The following is a 5,132-nucleotide window of genomic DNA, read 5'->3' as shown; positions in this document are numbered from 1 at the left end:
AAATCTATGTAATGGATGCCTCTAGAGCTCATTTGTACATTCAATCATCAAGCCCTAGATTTCTCGAGGAGATCAAGGAGCATTCAGAGAATTTTTGTCGCTTTTTGGGGTGAGTTTTGCTTTTATTGTCTTTTTTTGTTTTTTTTGTCGTTTTTTGTTGTTTAGCTTGTGAGAGTGTTATTTCACTTGTTTCTTTGATTGACTGCTGGTGTTTTAACTTGTTTTAGCTTATAGAAGTGTTGTTTCAAGTTATAAATTTCCTTTCCCAAGTGTCACATGAGTTTTCTTATTTTTGCACCAACGGTCATCATTGTGGAAACTCTCTTCACATGCTTCATTTTCCTTCAGTTTAATAAATTTTCTGCACTTGTTTCACATGCAAGCATTTACACTTAGTCAGATCTGCGCTCAACCTCACATCATCTTTCAGATCTGATTGTTTTTCACACTCCCTTGGGTAGATCTAAGTTTCCCTTACCCGTATCTCACTATGCATAGCATGCACTACGTAATTTGGGGACTCAAGCCTCTGCCTTGGCATCTAGAATTGCATAGAGCATGGCTTGGGTTGGATCCAAATACGCACTGCGCAGTTCCAGGAGCCAGTTGACAGGCCTCTAAATCAGACATAAATTAAGGCCCATGCCTTTAAATTAGACGTAAATTAAGGCCCATCTTACCATGCTTCAACACATTAAACCTCTCTTTTTGCATTAGATAATGTATTTTTAACTATAATATGTTTACTAGGAAGGTTTATGGATAATTTCATATTTGTGCCTAATATTATTTATTTTTGTGGAATATTGTGAGAATATTGGGTAGATTATGAAGATTTGGAGGAGGAGATAATTTAGGGACTTGGTCCCTACTACAGGAGGATCAATATTAAATAATAAATAAACAATGTATTATGGAATTATGGCACAAATTATGGAACTCCAATGATTGAGAAAATCTATGAATGTGTTCTGTGCCATTTAATGCAGATTCCTAGTATTGGGAACGAAATCCACTAATCAAGGGATTTTGGTGGGGAAAGATTCCTCCTTTCATGGGGGATCATTCTTAATCATTTTGTATAAGTACCAAGTCAAATTTTCCTCTAGGGGTTTATTTTTATTAGTCTTATTGTGGAGAGAACTCGTACTTTTGCAACTCCAATTTCATTTCTTGCAGGGATGTAATTGTATTGATGGAAATAATGAAGATTGGTGCCATGTTCAACTTCTAAATCTTGGTCTCCTCCATAGGAATATTTTTTTCCTTGGGCTTGGCCATCCTAGGAGCCTCATAGCCCTTTTGTATCATTTACTTTTCTTCTTTTCACTTATTATTCACACGCATCTCTTGTTCTTGTCTTTTTTTTTTTTTTTTAATTTCTGCATTTAGTATTAATGATTTCTTGTTGTAGGATTGGGTTGAATGGTTTAAGTAAGTTATTTTGTAGGATCAAAATCATCATTTCATCAATGGACCAACTTTGGAAAGTCATAATAATCATTGAGATACTTGGATTAGTTTTCTTATTCCCAAATCTAGATTTCTGGAAGTCCCTTGTGGCAAATAACAATAAATTTATGTTATTTTTTAGAGCATTCTAACGAGCTTCAATCGAGTTGATTCTACTTGCTTTATATCACAAAAGAATTCTAGTTAATAAAAAAAATTACCTCATTTCATTTTCACTTGATTAGGTTAGGCATTTGATAAATTTACTAGCTCACTTGTTCTCGAATTTCTAGATTTTATACTAGTAATTTTCGGCTATTTTTTAACATGGGTTAACAAAGGTATTTTTGAGTGATTCCACTTGAAATGGAAAACAAATACATCCTAGTCAATAAAAAAATTTGTCCCATCCAATTTGGATTTGATTTTCCTGGTCATTCGGTGAATTATAGTTTCCTATAGTAAATTTGCTCTTCCCTGTAGTACTCTTCTAGCGTGTATATATTTGCCCATATTTGCTCAAAATATTGGTTTTCATACCTTAGGGTTCAATCATGACCCCTAGGCTCTAAACAAATGATTAGGGAATACTAAATACCCCTTAGGACTTGCCTCTTTACCCATGCAAAACATTTCAACAATTTGGGCTAATGGACAAATTTATGAAATAGATAATACAATGATGATTGCCACATCCAATGAGCTCTGTTAATGGATCTAAACTCTTTGAAATGTAATGGTTGACATTTAGTTCATGATATTTACTTTATACAATTAGAATTGGTTTCTTTCCTTGTATTTGCTCTCTTGCAATAGGTTAAGGTTTCTATTTCAAACATTTCATTTTCTATAATAAGTTGAGGATTTGATTTCATTACATGCACTCCATTACATCATGACAACGAAGAAAGGACACATTGTATTCTGCATATATAGTGATGATAAATCTTAAGTTTGTACGAACCCCAAGTTGATAATTTGGCAGACTTGGGAGTTGTAGCATTCTTGTTGCAATACCCGAGGCTCATCACCAGTCCACCAACTTGGCCATTAAGACTGCGCAATGCATAGTCTCTCCCAGGCCCTAGCCCAGTTTTAACTTCACATTGTGTAGTTCTAGTCATCAAACTTCCACATTGACCGTTAGGAATATGCAGTGCGTAGTTCCCACAGTCAGTTAGTCACCCCTTTCAGTCAAAATTTTGCAATCCCTCTCATCATATGCCCTGATTACTGCTTGGTCATGTTGTGAAGTTAGTTTTGCAAGAGCTAATGTTTGATTTCGATGAGTGTCCTTTCTGTCTCACGGGTAACACATTCATGAAGCACTTATCTCCAGCATGAATTGTACCATGGCACCAAAGAGAGTTACTTCAAGAGAGATCCCTGAAAGAAATATTCGGGAATCAGTTGAGGAAGCACCAGTTAACTTCCCAATATATGTGAACACTCAATTTTTCATAGAAAAGGAGTTAACACTAACATGGCAGTGAGTCTAGTAGAAATAGTAGAAGGAAACAATCCAGTACAAGATCAGGGAAAGAGGAAGTTGCTGACATAATAAAGGGAGAAAAAATCTACATAGTGAAAGTGGATTCAATATTCATGCAGGTAGCTTTGGCAACAAAAGTAAAGGGAAGCATAGGACACATGCAATAGACCAGAGGAAGATAGAAAACCAGAGATTGCAAGTAGCAAAACTGAGATCGTAGAAAGCAGAACAAAAACCGAAGGAAGAATGGGGGTTGAGGAGGAAAGAATAGGAAGAGAAGAAGAAATAGGAAGAAGAACAAAGGCATGGTGCGATGACGGAGGAAACAACGACCATACAGGTTGAAGAGTTAGAACATCCATAAGAAGAGGTGGACATTCATCAAGGAAAGGGTGATAGTGTCGGACACCTAGAAACATCCAACTTCCCTTGTTGACACTAGCTTGGCCGATGGAGAGCAACAAGCTTGAATGTTAAGTTTCTATTGGATGAGAATGAAGAACTCACAAAGAACTTGCAAGCTGCCAGGTAAGAGGCAAAATAACTCACAAAGAAGAGTGCAGTTTCCGCAATGGGTGAGCTGAGGAAAGCGATACTTGCTGAAGTATTAACACTTGAGACTACCATGCAGACGCTTTGTGAAGGATTTGTCATCATGCATAAAGCAGTTGTCCGTGTGCATGGCCTACAACACTGAAGCAAAGAGTTTAGTCAAACTATCAAGAACGTACATGCTGCCATCACCCATGTGCAAGAGTGGACAATATGGTACACGGGGGCCCGCTTCACTTAGCTAAGAAAATGAAGCCACAGGCAGAGCCAGAGAAAGAAAAAGTTTGGATGTTGATACAAAACTATGAGCAGCTCACCCCATTAATCAATAACATACAAGCCTCATATGCACAATTGTACAACAATATGGATGTCATGGTGAGAATGCATAGGATCCCATCGATCGGTTCCCTCACCAAGGCTAAACCAAAGAACCAAACCCGACTAGAGATTGATGAGTACATGGAGAAGCTAAGACAAGAGGTCACCAAGGAAGAGTTGGAGCTCAACGCACATAATGTGCATAAGTATATTGGTGGTCCAGTCATGGTCAATACCATGCTGCACATGCTTCAAAACTAGTTGGATAGATTCCAAGACCATATACCCGGATGCTATGGAGGCAAGAGTCCGCTATCAGAAAGACACCATCAATCAGTTTGGGGACATCATCATGCAATACCAAGGTTGGCATCAATATGTGACCAAGAAGCACCAAGTGGAGGTTGCCTAATTGGTCTTTCCCCAAACTTTGGAGTCATAGTGTTTTGTCTTGTTAGGCTGTCTCTAGCCTATTTTGTCTCAAATGGGTACATGTGAAAAATGTAATATTATTTGTAAACATGTTGCAAGTGAAATTCCAAGTGTCATTAGTGGAATGTGAAAGGTCCTCATGTTATGTAATGAGTTACCTGTAAACAAGTTGAAGAGTCATGAGGGTAGTCAAAAAGTCATAAAGGGGAATGCTAAGGGTCACCCCACCCTTTGTTATAAATAGAACCTCATAACTCATAGAACAAGATTTTGGGAGCCAAGCTTTTGGCTAGGCTTAGGCTTAGAAAAGGCTTGGGAGTATTGTGACCAACCTTATCTTTTCCACAACGTAGAGAGAGTATACCTCTTTGGAGGAGCAGGTGTTCTTGACTACAATGTTCCATTATTAGGGCTAGTGGTAATTAATGGTGCATGTATGGATGGAACTTTCACTTATAATAATAATATCAGAGCCATCATGCTTTCATGCATATGTTGTTATTGTAGTTGGACTATTCTAGTTGCTTTGGCAATGTATATTTTTTAACTTACACATTTTCTTATGAAATAGTTTGTATGCAATTTTATGAATCTTGTTGAACGTGTGTTGTTGGATTAACCCATCAGTTTAATTTGTGGACTATTCCACATTTCTAGCTTGTGATGTCATTTCGCTCGTGTGTTACTTTTAAGATGCGTACTATTGCAAGCATCTAAGTGGCACACTTCCTTTTCTCCTCTGTGTGTCAGAACCTTCATGCATCACACTTGACTCTCTGCAAGGTCACACACTTGCTCTCACCCAAAGTTATTTTACTTACCTCTCCGTGCTATCATGGTTAAGGAATTACACTACCACCCACTACTGGGACTCCTACTCCAA

The sequence above is a fragment of the Pinus tabuliformis genome, chromosome 9 (genome assembly GCF_031772625.1).
Source record: "Pinus tabuliformis cultivar Carrire ecotype Pingquan chromosome 9, CPIR1, whole genome shotgun sequence".
NCBI classification, from domain to species: domain Eukaryota; kingdom Viridiplantae; phylum Streptophyta; class Pinopsida; order Pinales; family Pinaceae; genus Pinus; species Pinus tabuliformis.
This window is presented reverse-complemented; position numbering follows the sequence as displayed.